Raw genomic sequence first — 9658 nt, forward strand, 5'->3', positions numbered from 1 at the left:
GGAGATGGATTTGACCGTGTGGCAGCTAATGTAAAACCAGAAATCTTTTAAAGTGCAATTTAGTGCAATCAAGGTAACTTTTTTTGTGTTTAAATTTCAAAGTAAAAATATACGTTTTTAATAGTAATAATTGCTTTCATTAAAATTAAAGAATTCGTAATAATTATAAATATATGTCTTAGAGCGTGGTTAGCTGTCATTTTAATTGTTCTGTTTTAAATTTAATGTTGACATATGATAGCTCGTTTTATTATTTTTGATAATAATTTGTTTTGTTTTTTTAATTAAGAAGGTTAACCTCTCTATGAATAGTTTCATTTTAAAAATATTTCTTTATTTGTAACAATTTCTTTGTAAGTTTTGTAGCACCTCCCACTTGTAAACAAAGTTTGTAAAGAGATAGGACAAAGTAAGTGTTTTTTTGTTATTTTAGTATTTATCTTTGTAACTGTTAATCTAGTAATTTGTGCCATATATTTTTGTAACTGTTTGTGGTGAGACAACAATAAATGTTTGATTACCAAAATTCAACCCCCTTGCCATTCACTTTTCCACGACCCAGCTACTCCAAATAAACCCTGAGTACCGTTCGCATAAGTTTCGTTTATTTTACTTACCCTATCTCCACCCCCAGTAACTTCTGTCCCAATTTTCAACCCCCATAGTAATACCCCATGTGGTAGGCAAAATAATTCGTTAAGACCAGTTAAAAAAGTATGGGAAGCCAGAAGAAAAACCAAGAGACCAAGGGACAGGCCAATGAAGACATGGGATGATAATGTAACCTTAATCCTAGAGACATGAGGAATTAGCAAAGAACAAGCAGGAAACCAAGCAAAGAATAAGAAGCAATGGAGAAAAATTGTACATGCAACGAACTAAAGACTTTACACCCGACACCTTGAGGTAAATGTGTTTAGGATTATATATATAAATTTCGTCAATTTTTTTCATAAGATAGTCTAGTTTGCTCTCATTTTTGGTTAATAAATCGTATGTCTCAATGAAAAGAGGCAAATTATCAGTTATTTTTTTAGTAACTTGAATTACGGCTTCAAAGTTCTTGTTGTAAAACCCTTGTTTTATTATATTCACTGTAAAAGTTTCTGTATTAACTAAAGGAATATATACATATTTAGATTTAGTCTAATAGAAAGGAAGTAAATGTAATTATATATACGTAATATGTAAAAAAACATTACGAGTAAAATTATCGTCTATTCCTTAAAACTTAAAACAGAAGAGAGATAAAAATGTTTAAATCTCTTTTAAACTTTTAGTGATTAAAAATTGCCTCATTTGCCTATTCAGTTCCGCTTTTTCTTAAACTATTTATTATCTCTTTAACTTTGTGACTTGATCCGATGCGACTGCAGAACATGTCATAAAACTGTGGTATAATGTTGGTCGCACTAAGTAACTTCACTAGTATCTCATGGAAGCGACAGCCCGTGAAATGGCCTACTAGAGCCTCGGCTCTGCTTATATACAGGGTCATGACTTTAGATTATGGCAATGTGTATTTTGTTCAGCTATGTTAACATAAAGTTGGTTCTATTTTGGAATAATATGGACCTATAAATAAGCATGATTTTTCTTTGTTTATAGTTTTAGTCTGTTCTGAAGTACGAAAATTATATTCTCTCTTTCAAATATTGGAGATAGAAAAAGAATATAATTTTTTTACAGAATTACTTCAGTTTTTATTCATTTTGTAACTGAAAACGAACGTCCATTTTAAGCGAGACATAAAACTTAGCATACATAATAACATTCGACTGATATTTAAATTAATATATAGGGGAGATCGAAGTAAAGGGAGCCAACTAAGAAAATATATTTTTTTAAATCATACTATTAGCTATTAAACAAATTTGTTTAAGATTGATATAGAATAGAAGGGTGACGCTTTTTAAACAAAAGTAGAATCTGATAAAAATTTAAAAAAGTGATACTGTAGGCAGTACTCTAGATTGGCGCTAAGCTTTATATTATGTTTTTTGTATTTTTTAAATTTAACCCATTCATTACTGTGGGGACATATATGTCCCAGCGGATTTTAAAAAAACTGCTGGCATCTGTTTGTCCCAAAAGCCCATGTTATTTGAACGCATCCGTATTTTTAGATATTCCTTACTTATTACCTAGTAGTATGGTTACTACATATCACGTCTGTAACCTATAAATTCATGTTAACTAAACGTGTGCATCAACAACTCGCAAATAAAACAATTTTAGTAAAGAAAAGTGGCTGCTCTGTTTTTTTAACAGATTATGTATAATTTAGTTGCTGATTAACACAGGTGATTGATATAAAATATGCTTTATTGTTAATATTGTTTTCATCGATTTTACCATAATTTCCAAACGGGACTCTAGTGTCTCAGTAGTAATTTATACCGGGTCGTATTTATCCCATTCGTATTGTTTGGTTTCAGACTTAAGGGTCATTCTCACTATAGTGCCAGGCATGTGCTCGGCTTGTGCCCTGCTTGAGACCTACAAAATTACTTTAACGTTATTTAAATAGGTTTAGCGACAGTCCATTCTTATTACAAGTGCTTGGAGTGGAAACAGTCCGTGCCCGGCATCGGACAATCTTTTTAAACAATATTTTCCTAGCCCATGCATGGCACATTGCTTGCACAGTCCTACATAGTGTGAATACTTCAGACGAGTTTCGACAGGCAAAATGGTGCGACCAAAATTATTTTCACACCATACTGATGAATTTTTAATAGAATTAGTTCGTGAGAGAAGTGAATTATACGATTTTATGAATCGACTGTATGCAAATGCAGCACATAAGTCTTAGGTATGGTGGGATATTGGAGAAAAAATTATAATAGGTAAGTAAAACACTATACTTTATCTAAGTAATAGACCACTGCCGATAATATTTGAAACAAAAAAAATAGTAGTAGGATAAAACTCATTGGAAAAGCAAGACGATATGACAGAAATAAAATAAAAAATGATTTACGGGAGATCTGAGTTCGGGAAATGGAGGGAGTGAGTTTTTTAAGGGAAAAACCGGTGATGAAGAAGATCGCCAAATTACAAGAGAAGAAGTAATAGACAAAGTCGTTGATGCCATTGATGATTCTAAGTCTGATTCTACTAAGGCAGTAGAAGCCAAGAAATCGCAAAAGCAACTAAAGTCATTTGTGAAAAATTAAACCTAAAAATAAGGATCCGTCACAGTCAGCAAGTGGAATATTAATTATTCTTAAATTATTAAGTTTATGAGAAAAATAAATACAAAACCAAGAACAACGGATTGACAAAAAGTTTTTTTACCAATTTAGTTACAAACATTTAGAATAAACATTTCACTACCAAATAATTTTTTTAAATGACTGCCATTTACTTCCATATCATAGTACAATCAATTCTAAAACTCTTCTCTGACATTGCTTAAAACATCTGCATTTAATTGTCGACATTATTTCTCTATTCTTTGTCGTAAATCATCTAGAGATTCTGGTTGAGTAGCATAAATTTTTGTTTTTAAATACCCCAATAAGAAAACGTCTAGGAGTGTTAAATCCGGTAATCTAGGTGACCAATACATCTACTTATCCAACGAGCGGGAATATTTTTGTTTAAAAATTGTCACACAGGTAGAGCAAAGTGTGGAGGAGCTCCATCATGTTGAAATACAAACAAATCTTTGGAAGGGTTATTATAATTTTTTACTATTGTTCTAATACAATCAACCACTTGTCTAAGTAACTCAAGATACGATGCACCATTTGGGTTTCCAGTGATAAAGAGGGGTCCGATAATGTGATCACCTTACAAGGGTACCACACCATACGTTTAAACTTTGAGGATGATGTGCGTGAAATTTACGCACAATGTGTGGATCACTCTTAGCACAGCATCGGCAATTATATCTGTTCATTAAACCATTTATTGAAAATGAGCATTTATCCAAAAAGCAAATATTGTTTAAGAATTGTGGATTGTTAATGATGCATTGTGTCATTAATTCGCAAAATCCGAGACGACGGTGTAAATCTTCATTTAACTCTTGTACCAATTTAATTTTGTATGGATGAAACTTGAAATTTATTGAGACCTCGGAAGGCTGTTGAAGATAAAACATCAATTGTTTTGGTTATTGTTGACAATGATTGTGATTACCCTAACTTAACTTGCCCTAAAACGGCTACTTGGATTGCTTCGTTATTTACAAGTCTCTGTTGATTATGTTTTTTATTGCAAAATGACCCTGTTGCTCTAAGTTTCTGCAATTTATGCATCAGTTTAATCACATACTTATGAGTTGTATGTCTATCGTCGTGTGTTTCATTAAAAATTCTAGCAGCAGCTCTTGCACAATTATTATTTTTGTAGTATAAACCTACAATTTCGATTCTTTCTTGCAAAGTGTAAATCATTTCAGCGATCAAATAGCACACATATTAAAATAGTCTGTTACAAGTTATAAGAAATTGTCATTGGCTATTAACCGATTAAAATGAATGTTCAAATAATATCAAAAATTACAAATTACAATTACAAAAGTTACAAATTACAATTACAAAAGTTACAATGATAGAATGTATACTGCTGCAGCCTTCCTAGACGTCAGTAAGGCCTTTGACAGAGTCTGGCATAAAGGCCTGCTTTTTAAAATGAACCAATATGGATATAGGGAGGCAATGACATGTCTCCTTGCATCATACCTGACAAACCGGAGATTCAGAGTTCGTATAGGGCCTGCCCTGTCCGAAGTCGGAACTCTGGAGGCAGGTGTGCCGCAGGGAGCAGTGTTATCTCCATATCTATACACCATATATACGGCAGACACACCAAGTGGGGAGAGGCACCAACCTAGGTTGGTGCCTCTCCGTGCAGGGCACACACTTTTTAGGGACTCCAGACCAGTGTAATGCTAATACCAAATTAAATTTAGTAAAGTAAATAGGGAGAAAAGCTTCTAGCTACCCCTTAAGTTTAGGTGGCCTAACCACAACCATGTAGATACGGAGGGTGTTGTTTATTACCCAAATCGCCCGACGTAAAGTTCGTAAGCCTTCGCTGCGTATGTCAGACGTAGTGAAGGGGTGGTGGAAAAACCTGGGGGTCAGGGGTCAGATAGGTACCGATCCAGAAGGATTAGCTCTTCTGGAGCGAGACCGGTTTGATCTTCGGACATGTGGATCCCATTGATTAGCAGTGGTAAACACATGTCACTAGGGGTTGGGTTGAACGCTTCGCGTGTTTGTGTGTGTGTGTGTGTGTAATATCAAAAACCACTGAGAAAACTTGAAGCATTGAATAAAAAGTGAAGTTTTTTGTTCCTTGATTTTTGATGGTACTACAAATAGTACGCCTAAATATTTAAAAAGTTTAAATTATGCTACAACCTATCCCTTTCAGTCACACACCTAGATAGAGGCATCCAAAAATTATATAATTTGTTAGATATGCTTGAGAAAGGTAACTAAAACAATACGTAACAAAAAAATTCTGCCACTTTATCCGTTTTTTTTGTTACGACTTGTACCTCACAAGGTACATGTTGCCTTTAAGAATGTTACAAAAAAAAACAAAATCAACTATTTAGTATTTAATTTATTCTAATATTTATACACGAGATGAATATTTTGCCTAAGTTTGAAAAATCTATTATATGACATGTTATCTTTTACCAGTGAAATTATAACAATAACATTTAAGGACCAATACATTCTAACCTATAAACTTTTTTATTTCATCAGGGGTCGTTGGAGAAAATCTTGCTATAGGCTTGTGCACGGAATGATGATTTGTCATCTCAGCCATTACGGAGAAGATATCATCAGATATATACTTATTGAAAAAATCAATTGGAACTGGTAAATCAACAACTTGGTGTGAAATGGGATCATAACATGTTACCTTTCTGGTCTCGAACTGTACATCCTTCATCCATTTTATTCGCTTTTTCTCAGTAAAATCGTGGTTTTTAAAAAACACTTTAATAGTTGTTTATTGATTTATTTGATTTACTTCATCTTCTGTAACTTCTTGGCCATTGTTTGGATCTTGCTTTAAATCAACCTCTAGATCTTGAGAATTAGTTTCTTCTTCATCTGAACGGGCACTTTCATTCAAAAATTGAACTATTTCACCATTAGTTTTCATTTAAGTATCATCCTCCCATCCAACATCTCCATCAAGATCCGGAATATCTGAGTCATCGTCATTTTCAAGATAATATAGTAACTCCTCATGTGTAAGTGGTTTTTCACTATATTTAGTCATATCTGAAAATAAGTACTTCATGAAAGAACATGTTTTACACGAAAATATGTATTATTCGTTTTGTCACAAAAACATCCTTAAAAGCAGTTTGTACCTCATAAGGTACATGTAATTGAGGTGCCCAAATTACTACTTTGTATCATCTACATTTTAGAAACTAATACAGACTAAGATAAATTACAGTGTTTACTTACCTATCAAACATATATCCGCATTTATTCTCGAAAATAAACAGCAAAAACAACGTACATAAACAGACTGTCCTAACCTGTTGCAAATGTCACTCAAACGAACTAATTTCAAATCAGGTTATCTGTAAAGCCAAAACAAACTCGCACGCTAAATGCGGGTGTCTACTAATTAGACATGATATTTGACCTGCAAAATATTTTCTTGAGTATAAGTCAATTCCCATTGATGTTTGAAATCATACATAATAAATGTACCTCTTGAGGTACAGTGTGACTGAAAGGGCTATTTTGTTACAGTCAATTAAGGTGAGGAAGATACTATCTTGTTAAAAGAAAAATTGTCTCATAATTTAATCACTTCAAGCCGAATGTACCTATTATACATTTTTGAAATCGGTACAAAAAGGAGAATCCAAATATAAAATAAAAAAACGGGAAATAATTAAAAAACAAAATAAGGGATGATACGGGGGCTGAGAGGGTGCATTTCCCAGCAACCTTAAATATGACATAATATTCCCCCTTCAAATATTAATTGACGTGGTTTTGCGCTTTTCCTAAAAATTAGAAGTTCAAAAGTCATTTAAAGTATAATTTAATCTGAAAAGCACTGAATTTTAGTTCAAATATTTCGAAAAGAGCAATTTGTACAAAATACTAGTTGGGACCAAAAATTTATAAAAAAATGATACTCTATAAATCCAGAAGAACAAAATTGTAATCTTACATATTTATAATATTAATGACTCAAAGGGTTAAAACGTGTTTGCGAATATATCAAAATAAAGAATCTTAAAATTTTTTTAAATACTTTTAATAAAAATTTTTCGTATTTGCCTCTAATTTTCTCATTTCAAAAGTTGCCAACCAAACCAAGACACAATGAGTCCGCAATTTGATGCTGAATGCAGCTAAATCCGATTTAGTTTCAATTTGGCTTGACCTGAATGAAAATGTAACTAAATTAAAAAGCATCTGGCAATATGTACGTGTAATAAAAACAGCATCATTTGCGGAAGTGTTTGCTCATGATTAAGTTGATGAGGGAGATGAAACGGATGAAATTCGGTTTATATTTGCGGAATCATTATACAGGCAAGGGTTAGGCCAGTCTGTCCCCATGGATTTTTAAAAATGAGTTAATTAGGAGTAGGTTTAGTATTTAATTTAAAAGTGTGTATTTAGGGAGGTCATTTAGACCTGAGTTTTTTTTGGCAAATTAATAAAAGTAAAAGTATTGAATATAAAATATTATTTTTATATAACGTATACATGACATGTTATTTAATAGATTATTTTTATTATTAATGTTGGTTTATGGAAAAATGTTTAAAAAAGCGCAGAAACAAACAAAAAAAAAAAATTTTTGATTCTTACAAAGAGGTTAAAATTTCTGATGCATCATGGTATATTTTATTATAAAAATTTTCAAAATTTGTCCAAAAGAATTACAAATATCTTCAAAACGTTTTCTGTTTAATTGTACCATCATCGGTGGAACATCTTAATAGTCGTTTAAACTAGCTACCATTCCAAGTATAATAACCTTTAGGTTACATATAAACCCTATTATGTTATAAAATTGTCATAACACAAGCTCCACCTTAACCTTATAATACCAACCATCGTAATGTTTACGACGTCAATGGGGGCTATGATGTATCATTTACGTAAATAATTACATACTAGTGTAAAATTCAGAAAACGTACAACAGATTACAGTTCTCAAAACATAATGTGTAAAAACGGTATGATGTATCATGCCCTGCGTTGCTATGCGTAAAATGGCCAAGCCACAGCAGAAAATTACATAAAACGTTATTTTCGGTTCTGTCATATCCTGAAGATCTGTCAGATAATTCAAATTAACCTAACTTTTGGCTTCTTGTTTGTTTTTGAAAAAAATGGATTTTGTAAATTTGTTATTACTCAATGAATTGAATGATGTGGTAGAAAGAAATTATGTAAATGTAGAGCAACGTCAGTTACGGGACACCAGTAACCCATTTGAAATAGATTACCAGCTCTGCTCTAACTAAATTGCAATAGAATTAAAGGTTCTCTCCTTACTTAATTTTGTAGGAAATGGAAGTTATCAAAAATGTTCTGGTAACAACCTGTTATTTTCAATGGAACAAAGTACATTTAGTAAAGTATAAACAGAAATAAGTATCAAGACAATTTAGAGGATGATTTAAAATCTATTGGAGTTAGAATCTAGAGAAGAGTTGGTAGACACAGGGGTGAATGGAGGATTGTCCCAAAGAATTATTTGCACAAGCACAGGGTTTTACATTACAGCCCTGTTAAAGCTGGAAACATATATTCTTGTGATGCATTGATGTTGACTAATGATAATGGTAAAACAAACTAAAATATATTACAAAATGGTCCAAATGTGCTCATAACCATTAGAGAATATGAAGAAGTATTATTGCTGCAAACTTCGTGTTGTAAAATAAAAACAAATTGTTAAATAAAAGTGTTTATAATTAGTATATTTCATAATATGTAGGTATTTATGTTACAATTAGTTACAAAATCAAAAAGAATAACACAAAGATCAAGACAAAACAAAAAATCTGAAACATATTACAAAGCGGCTAAAAAATTTTGAGTTATAAAATTGTGAAATAAAAATGTTTATATTCAGTTTATTCCATAATTGAGATATAATTTTATAAAGGATATGTTTATAGAATATTAAATAAAACTATTGCCTTTTTAATTTTCACAGGTTGATTTCCTTTTCCTTCTGAAAAATATTATACACCATAATAAACATAATACATCAATCATTAATCTTTACCTTTAAAATTAAATGTATTTATAATCTGGGGCTCCCCAAGATGAATCTTTGAAATGAGTTGCAAAATCTTCCACTCATTGAACACCTAAAAATTTAGCATTTATTAAATTTGATAGTAACAGAAATTAATTTTCTTACATGTCTTCATTGTTCTGCTGTTTTTTTAGGGCCACCATCTACCTGTATTTACCATGATAGCAAATTCCTCTCACAATTGGGCTACTTTCTTAGCCTTCCTTGACTATTTTGCCAATAAGCACTATTTATTTTTATGAAGTCTAACATCACTTCCAATTGTTTCCTGGTTGTCTTCTTTTTAATTGAAGCCATTAGTTTATTTTATTATAATTATAAAAAAATAGTAAATTGTTTCCACAAATTACATACAATAACATAACCT

General features: G+C 31.8%; 1 long non-coding RNA gene across 1 annotated transcript; it reads right to left on the bottom strand.

Moving 5' to 3' along the window:
* Positions 1–9114: 9114 nt before the first annotated feature.
* Positions 9115–9429, bottom strand: LOC140448590 (uncharacterized). The gene is made up of 3 exons (XR_011951740.1): positions 9397–9429; positions 9259–9343; positions 9115–9204 (listed from the first exon to the last, which is right to left on the bottom strand). It is a non-coding gene; the product is annotated as an uncharacterized lncRNA (long non-coding RNA).
* Positions 9430–9658: the final 229 nt, after the last annotated feature.

The sequence above is a fragment of the Diabrotica undecimpunctata genome, chromosome 8 (assembly GCF_040954645.1).
Source record: "Diabrotica undecimpunctata isolate CICGRU chromosome 8, icDiaUnde3, whole genome shotgun sequence".
NCBI classification, from domain to species: domain Eukaryota; kingdom Metazoa; phylum Arthropoda; class Insecta; order Coleoptera; family Chrysomelidae; genus Diabrotica; species Diabrotica undecimpunctata.